The following is a 16,485-nucleotide window of genomic DNA, read 5'->3' as shown; positions in this document are numbered from 1 at the left end:
AAAAAAGTAAATATTAGGCGTTAAGAATATATTTCAAGACCAAAATAACGTTTTCTTAAAAAATATGTTATAATTTTGTTTTTACTACGTATTCAATTTAAATTACTTTCATTTAAAAAAAAAGTTTCATTTTGTTAAATCTACTTAAATTTTTTTTTTAAATTCTAAATTCGATGATAAATAATTTTACCATAAATTAAAATATTAAAAAACTATGTCGCAGTAAGTGCGTCAGAAGGGCGGATTTGCGGTTTTAGTTAAGAAAATAAAGGATGATGCACTATGTTCTTCCAAAAATACGTTATTCTTGTATATTTGGATTTTTTTTACATAGCTGTTGACTTGTGACTGCATCAGTTGGTTAACACTGCTAATTGCCTACAACCCACTTTGATACTGTTAATTTATGTGATTTTGGACTCTTGGTCGCAAAAAAGAAAAGATTCAAATTGATTGAGGCCAAGCTGTTAACTGAGAGATGTTATTGAGCCTGTGGGTTCAGAAGATGAATTTCGATAAAGCCCATGACGGTTAGGTAGGGAGGTGGTGGCGTGGCGACCGAAATCGTCACATTTTGGAGTCAGGATGACCTTTATAATTGTTTTTAATTTGAATGACTGTGAAACCAGCTTGCACCTGATGGTGTTCGCAAAAGTCTAATTCTCACTTTATAACATGTCACCATTTTATTTACATGTAAACTTTGAAAACGTATTCGAAATCTTTTTTTTTACCTCTAACTCCGGTCCGTGTAAACCGATTCGTTTATCAATAGAGTTTTGTCCCAATATTTTTACACCGCCCTACCAAATTTCGTCAAAATCGGTTAAGATTTGTATCCGGTAGAGCGAGCAAAATAATCTTATGCATGTATATATAAAAATTGCAGAATCGTGTTCAGGAGGCTTCAAAATATAATGAAAAGTTGGTACCCCTCTCCAAGTCACACCCTTAAAAAATCTGACTTGATGCAGTAGTGATTTCCAAATTTTTTCAATATCCGCTATAAGTACTCAACATTTTTCAGTATATGTCTAATTTTTTTTAAATTTCTAGTCTAAAATTTTTGAAATGTAATTTGCCGAAAGATTAAAAATGTATTAATTGTTTCAATAATAACAATAGTAAAATACTTTCAAAACTTTTGTTGATGAGTGTTGCTATCTTCTTATTGAGACTCAAAACGTTTCAGACAACCCTCCTACTGTAGGAAATGGTCCCCATGAACATCTAGACATATCTGTTGTGTTTCTTTTTGTTCTCAAAGACTCTCAAAGTTCTACATCTGGAATTTTCTTGGTGAAAACGTAATGAGCGGTTTGAGGTTACTGGCGGCTGTGGGGATTTCCTCGATAAACATTACTTTATAAACCCTAGAAGTAAAAAGCTCGTGTATACTATGTACGAACATAAGAAGTTATACTTCTTTGGCGTAAATAAAAAAATTATTTTTTTACGCATTCAAACAAATTTGAACTGAGTCAAAAGATCGATAGACGACATTAAATACGATGAATAAAAGTTTGAATAAATAACACTTAAATAAAATAAAATAATATTTATCTTATACAGTTTAAAAATTATTGAAATATTCGTTGTCATATAAAACAAAATTTATCGAATGTATTTCGATTAGTTTAGTTCCATTAATTTTTCGGATGACGATTGAATAGGCACGAGGGTTATCAGCAGCTTATGATATGAAAAAAATATAATACAAATAGTTTTATTTTATAACGTGTATTTATCAAAAATTTTATTTTTGGTAAATTTAAAATTATTTATGCTAAATCAAGAATTTATCTGATGTGTGCTATTTTCTCTGTCATTAAATATATAATTTTACTCATAAAAATTAATATTTACATAAATATAACCTCAAATCTTGACACACAATTTTCACAACAAAAAAAATTAATAAATATATGCTGCAATATAAATAAAGTTTTATGAATATGAACAACAATATTCATAGTTTATTAAAATATCCGTCTTCACAAATCCATTGATATAAGTTGATATGTAAATATATATTTATTACGACTCAATATCTGTTATGTTTACAACACCTGGTAATTACTTAATTGCATTGAACGACTGACTGAATTAGACACTACACGCATATGCGTGCAAACTGATCCACTTGAGCCTGCGCAAATCTTCATGGTGTGTTACATCGGCGCGCGCAACTTCCGTAACATGCTGAAAAAACACTCTGATCAGTTTCTCCTAACGCCCCAAAAGAAGTATAACTTCAAAAATAATAACATGGATGGTCTTATAACAAAAAATTATGCTAAAATATATAACTTTTTTTTTTTTAATGTTTCAAATTAGTAATAAAGAAAAAATTAATAGTTACTTTGTTAGTAGGTTTTAAATTTGGGCTGTAATAAAACAGTTTCTTCTAAATAAATAAGTAGAATTACATACATTTCGGCTAGAAAAATGTGCTGAACCAACGCTATTTAGTAGTTATTTTAAAATGAACAAAATAACGTTTTTATTGAGTGAGCAGGAAAAGGTCTACCTTTTTTCTTAAAAAAAGATAACTTGATAAATTTTAAATATATAAAACATTACATAACTTCGACGTTGGGGGCTTTCTAGAGAACATTTTATAAATAAATTAACACAGAAAATTAAGATATTGAAAAAAAGTGTAATATAGAAATTTCCAGTTCTTAGTAGTAACTTTCATAATTTTCGTCGTCGGATTAACAAAGAAATATCACAAAAAAAATATTACCCCATTTTTAAGAATTTTAAAAGTAACTGCTTTTATGATGTAGCAAATGCTAAACCTTTCATGGATTTGGTTATTAGTTCTCAAATCTGAACGTAATTAGTTTGTTATAAATTTTAGATACAGTAATAATTTGTATTGAGATAATCACTTCAGCATTTTAAATCATTCATAATACCAAAAGTATATTTTTAAAAAATACATAAATAAATAAATAGATTTACAAAAAGAATTACAATACAAATTTTATGTAAAATGAAAAAGAATCAGTTTTTAAATAGTATTGTTAAATACCAACAATTCAAATAGTATAATTACTATTTTGAATAAAGATAAACTAAATAAAATAAAAAAATGAACAGTAAATTATTTACAACTTATAAACCAAAAGGTTGAATTTAACAACAAAGCGTGTTCACCTGACTGTAAAATTTATTTTTGACTAGAATTATTACATTACAGCGAAGTTAGTAAAAAACATTGAAAAAATATTACTCATGCTCTTTACATAAGCAAGAAATACATAATCGTAAAATTATTTTAAAAAGGTATATGAATATGCAGAAAAACTTTGAAAAGTACATGTATGCCTTCCTACATTCATAAGCATAATTTTCTCCCCGTAAAAAGATAACTTGTTAAATTTAAAATATGAAGTTCAGGCCCAATTTTATAAGCATGCCCGAAAGGCGACTAGGCAAAAATAACAAAGATTGTAAGCTACTTACAAAATTTACTTTAATATTAAATTACAAGCTGCTACGTTGCAGAAAATTAAATCTGTTAATCAAATTCATTACAACCTTATGAGAAATATAAACAAAATGAAATTATTAACACCGTTTTAAATATTTTAAAACTTAAGAAAACTTTTTAAAATGTAACTCACTGATCAGTTATGCTCTTTCTCGTATCTGAAACTTGATATTTTTTTTTTTTACGTACGTAATGCAGGCTTTTTTCATTGTTTTAACAAATATGTTTGGTGATATTTTAGATCGAACATAAAAAATTAAATAATTTTCAGTCATTATATATCGCGTGAAAAAATAAATAGGAATCGGATAAATATATAACCGTGAAATAGCAATTTTTGTCTCAATAGAAATTTCAGAACAAAAATATTAAATGTGGATACGAAAAAATACATCATAGCAGTTCCAGCTTTGATTTAAGTACCTAATAGGATTTATTATTTGGCAATTCATGACCAAATAAGATAATATTTAAGCCTAATCATAAATTAGTCAAGGAGAAATCCGATAGTAACAAGCAGAATGCAAACTAGGCAAAAAGTTATGGCGCTGATTGACAGCTGAGTGTTATGAATGTTAAAAAGGAAATCTTGTACTTTGCTATTGATATACAAAAATTATTAAAGACAAAAAATAGATTGTTAAATTTATTTACTTGAGTATAAAAATTAAACATTATTATGACCTTCAATATATTATAAACATATTTATGAATCTTTGAGAATTGAAAATCAACAAAAAACGATCATTCAATCAAGACTTTTATCGAAATCACTTGGAAACGGATTTTAAAAAAACTTGTAGCCGAATAATGAAGTCTTAACGAACGAAATACCGGATTTATTTTATTTAAAAAAATAATCACTTTTGATCAAATAAGCATTTGCTGAAAAAATGGCTGCTAACCGAAAAACTGTTACTGCAAAAACTCAAAAGTGGTGAAAATTAAAAAAAATATACGTATTAATTTTAGAATTTTCTTTGGTTTTAGTTAAGCATAAAATCGGTTTAGGTTATTAATAAGTAGTAAAATAAATATTTTTCTTTAATTTTTTTTTAGAAAACGATATTGAATGATGTAGTGTAATAAAAAAGTAAATTAAAGCCATCTTAACAACTCCATTTCATACTATTGTTATTAAACGAGATAGTATGTTTCAAACCCATCAGGAAAGCTGCAGCTCTCTTAACGCAATTGAAAATACTCCTTTAGATTTAATAAATTAAATGTCTTATATAAGTAATTTACATATTATGAAATTGCATTTGTAATTTGATATTAATACGAAATGTTTAATTATATTATAATTATTTATTCAATAACAGCCGCAAATGTCTGATGCCCAATAATAGTTACTATGGTAGATATAATGAATTTTTTAATATGTAAAAGATGACATATCTGACGAGTAAAAGATGACACGACCTCTGGACGAAAAGTAGAAACTCCACCAAGAAGATAGTTAATATTACAATATTCATAGCATCCAATTCTTGTAAGATAACCGCAAAACGTTTTAACGGAAACCTTTTCCCCAAATTACTTATAGAAGCAAGCAAGGAAATTATAGCGCCATTGTTTGCCTAGGTGTGCAAAGGAGACACAGAATTCACATTTGGGATACGATCATTGTCCTAATAAGTCCTCATAAACGTACGTTTGGTAACCAGAAGAAGATATCAGAGTAAAGATTATCAAATGAACTTTTTGATTTACTAATCTTGAAATTCACGGAACAGTTAAATAAATTGAACTACATCTTATCTTTGGAGACATTACCAAAAGCTGGTTTTCACTAAAAATGTAACCTTGCAGAGAAAAAAATTATTGGAATCCATCATTCACTACATCAGTAAATCTGAAATTTTTTTCTGTTATGGTTGGAAATGAAATATAAAAGTAAGAAATACGAAATTTAATTTTACCCGGGGGGTGGATTTTCAAAAAAAAATCTGATAATATGGTAGATTCAGCAATAATTTGCAATGATGCTCGTTAATAAAAACATTCTTACGTACATATTCTGTTCCAAACCATATTCAAGTTGAAGGGGAAAATCACAGCTCACTCATCGATTTTTTGGGTTGTAGAATACTTGAGGACGAAAAATTACGAGTCGTAAATGCCTTTGATCTTCACAAAACGATTAATAAATTGCTGCTGGGATGTAGGATCCAGTCATAAATCGCCTCACGTTAGTAAATTACCTTACATAGTAGGGCCTAGCCTACAAAAAGCCGATTTATCTCTTAGAAAGCGGTCCTAGAGAAAATATGACTGCTAATATTGTTACTCTCTTTGGGAGAAAGTAAGAGATAAAATTTCAGTAGAATCACATTCAGTAGACTTAGCTCTACTTAAATCTTTGAGGAAAATAAAAAGAAGCCGATAATTACAAAACGATTTTAAAATATTTTTGACCAAGCATATGTAAAGCAAAAAAACACTGTTTTAATTGAAATCTATCCAAACTACGGGGCATATCCTCGGACAAAGACTAAATACATTGATGATTTTTGTAATATTGTTGTTGTACTATCTTAATGGGAGGAATTAACCCTAAAATAATATCTCGCTAAAAAATAAAAAAAACCGGAGAAAAAATCACATTATACGTACCATTCCATCGGTCGTATCCCTTTTGTGAAAAAAAGTAATAAATTTTTACGTTTTTGACGAAATCCTTTGTATTGAAAGTAGAGACCTCCACAGAATTTTACGGAAAGTAAAATTGATTTTGCATCAAATTAAAAATAAATAAGTAAAATAAAATAAATCGATAACATTTTTTTTTTCCACTTTCCGAAACCCATCGGAACTTTTAAATCTCTGTCTGTTGTTGTTGCAGAAACCTGTTTATTGATGTTGAGACCCTAACAAAAAATTGTACAAACTTTTTCGTTTGCTTGCTTATCTTAAAATTAAAGTAAGCACAGGTGGGAGAATCAGTTTATCCCCCAATACAAGGCTGATAGGGACCTGTCTTGGAAGTGTTTTTAAAACGATCTGAGTAACAATAGAAGGATACACAATATTCAGCAGGTGCTTTGTTCTCCAGCTCCTGAAGCGTTTAATGTGAACCATCAGCAGGGTGATTACCTATCGTTTTGAAGGTATTTTCGGTGACGTTAACATAAACAGTTAAAAAATACAACAAAAAAAATCATTAAAAATACATGTCAGAATTTAAACTTTGAACACATACCATTATTCTATAAAAGTAATGATATTATACAGACTGAATATACGAATAAAACTACATAAGTAACCTACCTCATTGTGCCTGTGTTTGTATAACCACTCTTTCCGTAATTCTAACTTATTTCAAGTTCGGATCGCCATTTCTAAATTATAATACGGGAAAGGCGGGTGGTATCAAAACTGTCACAATGAATTGGCCGTGCCAACGATCACAAAATTTGTATGATGGTGTAACTGGTATATGATGGTGTAATCTAATTATTGCTACCAGTGGGAGGCAGTGCAATAACAGCAATTTATAATGAATTTTCCGAAGCTATCCAGTAGTGCAAATAGTATTTTAATCAAACATACATTCGTGAAACAGAGATTATAGAATATATAGCTGAAAAATAAGAGTAAAAACTAATAGTTTTAAGTAAAGGTATATCAGGTCATAATTAGTACAAGGTAGACACCTTTTCAGAAGACGAGAGGATGATATGATTTGGAAAAAAGATAATGGAACGTGTGTACAAATAAAACAACAAAAAAAAAAAAAAAATAGAAGAAATACGAATAAAAATCGTGCAAACTGTCAACTTTATTAAAATATATTTGACCAGCAATATACAATTTAACATTGTAATACTACATTAATAATAATTTTAAAAAATCACCTTCATTGTTTTATAACATCAAATATACGAAAAAAACTTTTTTTATATGTACATTTGACAAATACATAAATTGATATGTTCTTAGAATTAAATTGAAAACTCACGTTGGTAAAAAAATCAAAGTATAATTAGCAATGAAAAAATGACTGAAAAGACAGTAGTTAACATTTTTACCGAATCAAAATTTTTGATTACTATAATTATTCCCGTTTTGAAGTACGTTTTTATTTAAATATTTACTGGTTAATTTTTTCCATTTATAATTAAAAAATGTATTATTTAATTATAAATTAAATATTAATTGTATATTTTAATTATATATTTATTTTATCAGTTATTTCATTAAGGAAATAATGCATAATTCTTTCTCTACTATATTTTTTTTTTTAATATATACAGATATATGTGAATTGAGAACAAGAACACATCGCATTGTAGGAAGTAAATTAAGTTATCATAATAATACTATATTCTTTTGAATGGATGTGTCTTTTGATAAAACTTTTAAACATGGAGCACTTTCACTGAACAGTCAGCTGAAAACACGTTTGTAATTAGACGGCATTAAGTAAAAGGGAACCATCCTGAGAAATCAAAGTTTAGATTAAAGAAACTTACAGGACAGTCTCCCACCATTCTACGTATTCATTAAAAAGGAACAGCTCCGTAAACAAAAAGAAGTTATTTTTATATTTCGAAAATAATTTTATTTATGTTAAGCTCCCTTCATTTTCAACAGAAAAGCAAAACAGTTAGATCTGTTTCTGACATTATAAAATCTTATTGCTTTTTTAAAAATTAATAAAAATATTAAATGAAAATGTTTTCATTTTATGTTAAAAATAAAATGAAAAAAAAAATATGCATGTATAAATATAACATCAAGTGTCTATGAAGTTTTCGATTTACAGTATCACTTAACCAATAAGCTACCCGATAATTCGAAAAGTACTAATTGTTGATTACTTCCTTTCCGCTTAATTTCGTTCAACTAAGAAAGTAAGTTATTTACTTCCAATTTGTAGAAAAAACTGAAACTTGCCGCTTTACTTTATTAAATGCTGGATACAATATCTATTTCAATAGCAGAAATGTGTTTGTTTAGAATTAAGTATTCCAATTTTGTTGAATTTCTGTATATATCTTTTTATACGTAGTGTAAATATTTGAATATATGTATGTTAGTTTAGAAAGATTTAGAAATCAACTAGTCGACTGCAAAATGTACACTGGAGCAGATATTGATAGCGACCGTAATTTAGTGTTAATGAAATGTAGACTGGGGTTTAAAAACCTTAGGAAAAGGTGCCAGATGAATCGATGGAATTTAGAGAAGCTTGAGGAAGAGAAGGTAAAAAGATTTTGAGGAGGACATCGCAAGAGGTGTGAGTAAAAAAGATAAGGTAGAAAATGTAGAAGAAGAATAGGAGAATGTTAAAAAGGAAATTCTTAAATCAGCAAAAGCAAACTTAGGCGGAACAAAAAGAACTGGTAGAAAACCTTGGCTTTCAGACGATTTGTTACAGCTGATGGATGAACGTAGAAAATATAAGAATGCTAGTGATGAAGAAAGTAAAAGGAACTATCGACAATTAAGAAATACTATGAACAGAAGGTTCAAACTAGCGAAAGAAGAGTGGATTAAAGAAAAGTGTTCAGAAGTGGAAAGAGAAATGAGCATTGGTAAAATAGACAGAGCATACAGGAAAGTTAAGGAAAATTTTGGGGTACATAAATTCAAATCCAATTAACAAAGATGTTAAACAAAGATGGTACACCGATATATAATACGAAAGACAAAGTCTTTCAAATATCCTTCAAATATATTGAAGAGTTATACGGAAGAAATGAATTGGAAAATGGCGTTATAGAGAAAGAAGAGGAAGTCGAAGAGGATGAAAAGGGAGAAACAATACTGAGATCTGAATTTAAGAGAGCATTAAAAGATTTGAGTAGCAGAAAGGCTTCTGGAAAAGATGGAATACCTGTAGAATTACTGCGTAGTGCAGGTGAGGAAGCGACTGATAGATTATACAAACTGATGTGTAATATTTATGAAAATGGGGAATTTCCATCAGACTTCAAAAAAAGTGTTTTAGTTATGATACCAAAGAAAGCAGGGGCAGATAAATGTGAAGAATACAGAACAATTAGTTTAACTAGTCATGCATCAAAAATCTTAACTAGAATTCTATACAGAAGAATTGAGAGGAAAGTGGAAGAAGTGTTAGGAGAAGACCAATTTGTTTTCAGGAAAGGTATACGGACAAGGGAAGCAATTTTAGCTCAGATTAACAATAGAAGGAAGATTAAAGAAAAACAAACCAACATACTTGGTTGGCATTTATAGACCTAGAAAAGGCATTCGATAACGTAGACTGGAATAAAATGTTCAGCATTTTAAAAAAAATTAGGGGTACAGAAATACAGAAATATAAGAACAATTGCTAACATTTACAGGAACCAAACAACAGTAATAATTGAAGAGCATAGGAAAGAAACCATAATAATAAAGGGAGTCCGACAAGGATGTTCCCTATCCTCGTTAATTTTTAATCTTTACATGGAACTAGCAGTTAATGATGTTAAGGAACAATTTAGATCCGGAGTAACAGTACAAGGTGAAAATATAAAGATGCTCTGTCTTGCTGATGATATAGTAATTCTAGCTGAGAGTAAAAAGGATTCAGAAGGAACAATGAACGACATGGATGAAGTACAACGCAAGAACTACCCATGAAAATAAAAAAGAACAAAACGAAAGTAATGAAATGTAGTAGAAATAATAAAGATGGACCACTGAATGTAAAAATAGGAAGAGAAAAGATTATGGAGTGGAGGTGGAAGAATTTTGTTATTTGGGAAGTAGAATTACTAAAGATAGACGAAGCAGGAGCGATATAAAATGCCGAATAGCATAGGCGAAACGAGTCTTCAGTCAGAAATATAATTTGTTTACATTAAAAATTAATTTAAACGTCAGGAAAAGATTTTTGAAAGTATATGTTTGGAGCGTAGCTTTATATGGAAGTGAAACTTGGACGATCGGAGTGCCTGAGAAGAAAAGATTAGAAACTTTTGAATGCGGTGCAACAGGAGAATTTTAAAAATCAGATGGGTGGATAACGTGACAAATGAAGAGGTGTTGCGGTAAATTGATAAAGAAAAAAGCATTTTGGAAATAAAAAATTAAAAGAAGAGGCAGACTTATAGGCCACATATTAAGACATCCTGGAATAGTCGCTTTAATATTGGAGGGACACGTAGAAGGAAAAAAAACGTGTAAGCAGGCAATGTTTGGAGTAAGTAAAACAAATTGTTAGGGATGTAGGATGTAGGGGGTATACCGAAATGAAACGACTTCAACTAGATAGGGAATCTTGGAGAGCTGCATCAAACCAGTCAAATGACTGAAGACAAAAAAATATTAGTTGCAGAGGCGTGCCTCAGGCACGCCATCCGCAATAGGCCCTCAGGGCGGGTAGCCCTGACGTCTGGCGTCTTGGAATTGGATTATTAGGTGTCCATAATTGATTTCCTCTTGTGTAAGAATATTTTATTTTTAATGATAAAAATTAATATAACGAAAGTTAAATTAGAAATTTAACTCTAGAAATTGATACTAACGAATCGAGATTTTCCGCTAGTGATCAGTACATTCCGGTGTGTATGTTTTGGTAATAGATCATTATTTTATGAATAAAAATAATCACATAAATAAAGAAAATTTGATGTGGGTACCACATGATTTCTTAGTACGCATATTAAATTACATGTTTTTTATTAAATTTTTTTCATACTTTTTTTGTTATTGAATTATTATTTATTGTAAAACTTTTTTTACAAACGTAAGTTAATAATTATTAATATACCATATATTTAACCTAAAAAAAAAATTAAAAAAGGAAATGAAGTCGAATTCGAACCGATTGTTTTCCTCTTGCAAGAACCAAATATTTCATTAATTAAAATTTTATTGGGCTATAACTCAGGAACCAATGAAAATATGTACCACTTATGATATATCGTTGAAAAACTCATAATGAGGCTTATTACTGAAGTTAAAAAAAGTCCAAAATCCATATTTTTTAGATTTTGGGTTTTTTTGTGACACTTTGGGTTCAGTCGCTTGTAGCCAAAAGAGGAAATGCACAACTAAATGTAACAACAGTTCTAAATCCAAAATTTCAACATTTTACGGCTAATAGTTATTGAGTTATGCGAGATAAATACGTACGGACGTCGCGCCAAAACGAGTCAAGATGGTAAATGGATATTTCCGTTAAAATCTGAAAAAAGAAATTTTTTCTGATTAAATTTTTTCCAAGGAAGGAAATATATATATATATATATGGATATACTTGCGATATATCGATATATAATAATGTAACAAGTATACAACTTTTTTTTAACCGGTACCACCGTTAGGTATTACTTCAGAGGATGAGATGAATGTCAATTTTTGTAGCGTGTGAAAATAGTATGCCTGACCAGGATTCGAACCCGGGAGCTCCGAATGAATAGCCGAGTCGTTACCAGTCACGCCACGGAAGCCGGCAATAAATGTACACCTGACCACCACGAGACATGTACTAACGAATCGGGATTTTTCGCTAGTGATCAGTACATCCGATGCTATGATAAGGGGGACGGACACACATACCCACACAGACCCACATAGAAATGCCATTTAGTAGCGTAGGATATAACTCCTAATTGTGTGGTGTTACCTAATGGCAATTGTCATTGTTAAATAGCAGAAATTCACTCTGTTAATTCAATCTCACCGAATTTCAAAGCTTCAAAACAATTTAAAACTTTCGAATAGCGTTAAACAAACATGCAAATGAATTGTGGCGATAACGTGCTAATTTAAAACGTAAGTGATGACGATTTAATCTTAAATATCATATAGTCCGTGGTTGAGAAACAAATGTAAATCTGCGTTTATATCATTCTGCTGTATCATGATGTACTGGAATTTTTAAAGTATTATTACAATAATTTGATTATTAATAAATAATCGTATTCTAGGTGTTCATAAATAATCTATACATCGATTTATTGCATATCAATGCATTAAATGATTTTAATATTAATTGTCAATTACAAATTGGAATTAAAAACAATTTTCTTTAGTTTAAATGTAAATGATGAAATTCTAGGCCTACGTACATACAACATAAAAGTTTCTTCTCACCAATAATTATTTATTTAATTTTCCTTAATTTTTTTTCTAAACTTTTATTACAGTATTTTGAATTCATAATTTTCCATCCATCGTACGATTAATAGTTTAAAAAATACATCACATAAAATTGTTTCACGTATCGTATCTCAACTGCAATCCTAATATTATTGGTACAGTACTTCTTTTTAAAATGTAACTAAATGATGTTGTCGCCTTTAATTATTAGTAAATATTTATATAATTTTTACTTTATTTGTAGAAAAATAATCTTCAGTTGTACAAGACTCAGATTTGTAATTATATTCCAAGTTCTTGTTAAAAAATGGCAACCTTATAAAGTAATATCACAGATTCTCTTGCAAAGAGAAAAATATAACATCAACATTAAACAAGCGATAAGCCTATAATTGAACAGTATTTAGAAAGATAGGTGTATGTTTAGCTTACATTTCCTATATCGTCAGAGTGGAAAATAAAATAAAGTTTTGCGTAGTTATCCATAATTAATTATTTATATATTTCAAAAATGAGGTATAATTGCGTAAAAACAAATTGCCACTTCATGCCGATATTATGAGTTGTTTTTTTACCGTAATATTTGTAAAAATCAGTACATTCGTATTTAAAGTCCATTTCCGTTATTGACTAGCTGTTATAGATATAAACCAGTCTTAAATACTATTCGTATAATGTGACTGGTAATAGAGTTATTTTCCATAAACATTAGTAAGGAAAGTAGGTTTATATCAGTGTCTGGCTGGTAGGTTTATTTTTCTGGTCGTTTCATCTACAAAAAACACAATTCTGGGAATGCATATTTTCCAACTGAAATTAAGTGCCCGTTCTCGCTAAATTTTATTTTTATATCAGGTGGTAAAGTAATTCATTGAAACATGTCAGCTAAGTTTATTAATGCAAAGCTATTCTTCAATAATGTGTTACTTCAAACCTACATTAAGATACCCTCTAACGGTACTCGTAGTTCATTCTCCTACTATGGCTTATCATTTTCTTTATACTAGTTATCCATTATACGTGATTTTTTCTTTTTCAGAGTGTACTGTAGGTTTTGGCCTTTTGCCCATTAAATCCGATCTCCGTGGCTTAAAGTAGCATTTCTGGGCTTTCATCTGAATGGTGCTTGGTTGAAGTCCCAATGAGAGTTGATTTTTGTCACACGCTACAAAATTCATCTCTTCTCATCGATAATTCTGATAGATACTTAAGAGTAAATATAAAAATTCCTGTTGAATAAGGAATGTTACCAGTGGGATGCCTATGCCTAATGATGTGTCGGAGAACCCTATTTTCTATCTGGAGCTCTGAAAATAGAATTTTCAGATAGTTCAAAGATCTGGAGATCATTGAAATGATATTATTAATAAAGCCAGGCTTCTTACTTCTTTCTAAGTCATGTAAACATAAAGAAAGTGATTGTAGACATTGGACGAATTTATGTATCCCAGCATTATATTTTTTACCAGCAAAGTTTATTATCATTTTAGTAAACTAAGTAATTACCAACCACGTTATTAATAAAAATGTTACTTGTTTTAAATTAAAAGCATTTTTGTTAAAATAGAGAATTTTTCTCGATGTATTTGAACATTTATGTTTGGTTTTCAGATATGCCTTGCAATTATGAAGTAATAACTTGGTTACCTAATTCAGATGAAGTTAACATGATTGAAGTTAAAGATGTAAGTTGCACATCAGTTTATTTCATTTCAAATTGTGAATCTTATTATTTAATGTATAGTTTTGGAAAGAGACAATGAGAATAATTTAAAATAATAACGAACAAAACAATTAAACAAACGTTCGATCTGTGTTAGGACCAATTTTTCACGTAAAAAAAAAATTGAAACATCGACTATAAAAAAGCACTATGAATAAGAATACGAGTACAGTATCCAGGTAAAAAAAAATTGTTTCCTCTACGTTTATTTTTATTATAACTTATTGAATAAGTGCACCAGTAGAATTGATTAAGATAGGCTAACCTAGTTTTTAATTTCTTCATCCGACCCAATATTGATTTCTGAAAGTATTCTCTATCTTTAAATTTGATTTCTTTAATAAAAAATCACATGTCTATAGCACAACGACATGACAGTGTTCAAACATAGGCCACAATCTCTGAAGAAAAAATCTGTCATAAAGTTTTAACAAAAGGGGTAATAGACTTATTAGCCTTACCAAGTATTATACCAGACATTTTTAGCCTATACGGATCATAACGTTTTTTGAAACTTTCTACTCGATCGGGAAATATGTTGCGTGTAGGATGCCATTAAAGAGGTTTGTTATGTGCAGAATGGCTTTGAAAGGAAGCACATGTAGCATTTTGTTTATAATTAAGTCAAAACCTGAGACCTTCTGCGAATCCTACTTCTCCCAGATTACTTTTAGAAACTCTGATGATGGTAATGACTCGAGAAATTACCAGACTACTATTTTGTCCCGTCCGGCCAGTATTAAAGGTCTCATTTTTGCTTGTAAATCTATAGGCGGCACAAAAAAAAACAAAAAAAAAACAATATCAACAATATCCTGTAATGTTTATACCTATTCTTTGTAAATATTTATGTTTTTATTTTGATATATTAGTATTCAAGATAGCGATCAAATTCGCCTTTTGGTAAAATATTATTTAAGAATTTTACTACCGTATAGCATCACTCGAACGTGAAACTAAAACTTTGTATGTGAATCTTTGTATTTTATTTCATTTAGAATCTACGTAAAAAAAACTCATCAAAGTTGAAAAATATCAATATTTCAATATTGCTAATGCAGTACTGTAACTTTGATACCATAGAATTAAATTGGCAAAAATATATCCAATGTAAAATATTTGAATGTTATTTTCGAATTTATTAATTTACCACTTATCTTGCCCGCTTCTCAGTTTGGAAGTCGAACTAATAATGTTTGAGAAGATTCAAATGTTTATTCCTAATAATATTATTCTCTTCTGTTTTAAACTTTATTTTATTGGTAGTTAACCTAGACCAGAACTATAAAAAATGAACCATGAACTCCAAACTGAAATCGACCGTGAGTGTGATAGACATGTCCTTTTATTATCTTATCGGCCAATTACAGTTTAAACAGACAGATTTTCAAAATATGTAGGGTAAGGAAATAAGAGAGAAAGAACTGTATCATTAGTAACGGTCTTCTTACTTAGATCACCATGAGAAGACATCTACTGTCAAGTCTATATGTTCAAGTCAATCGCATAGACAACTCCAGCTTTCTGTTCTGAAACAGTTTTTACTTCATACCTCCTCCAGAACCTTCATCAATATTTAACGAAATGGCATAGTACTTGCTTCATTCGTTTCATAAATAGCTACTCCAAAAGGCCACTTTCCAACTCCCTAATCTTTCCAGCGAATTTGGGTCCGGCGAATTTATAATCTCGACCAGAGCCTTCAACTGAGCTTTGTACTCTTGTTGTCGTTCGGCTTCCAGCATAACCTACTTTTTATTCCCTGACTCATAACGCTGCGCCTCGCCATGGTCCCTAAGATGTTCATTTCTGACGCGCCCTCTGGCTTTCTATCCATATATTCCAACCGGTTTATATTTTAATAGGAAGTGATGTCTGTCTTTTAGCCAACAGTAAATAAAGCAATAAGACAAATTTTATAGTTTCTGTGCTATAAAAGTTTCATTTTTGTCATTTTTGAGACACCTGAAAACTCATACATATCCCCTAAACCAGGCTCTGGGAAGGACGTAGTTTTACGTTAATACGGGTAATAAAATAAACAGTCTTCGTTTCAATAACTTTTTGATTATTGAGTAAAACTGGGTAACTTTGTTGTAGTATTGTGTAAAGACTATTTCCCTTAATACCCCTGGCTTAGTAACCCCTTCCCTACGGATCACATTATTAGTAAACTTGGGAAAATCATATATAA

The sequence above is a fragment of the Lycorma delicatula genome, chromosome 3, assembly GCF_047948215.1.
Source record: "Lycorma delicatula isolate Av1 chromosome 3, ASM4794821v1, whole genome shotgun sequence".
NCBI classification, from domain to species: Eukaryota; Metazoa; Arthropoda; class Insecta; order Hemiptera; family Fulgoridae; genus Lycorma; species Lycorma delicatula.
The sequence above is the reverse complement of the archived record's forward strand: the minus strand, read 5'-3'. Positions refer to the sequence as shown.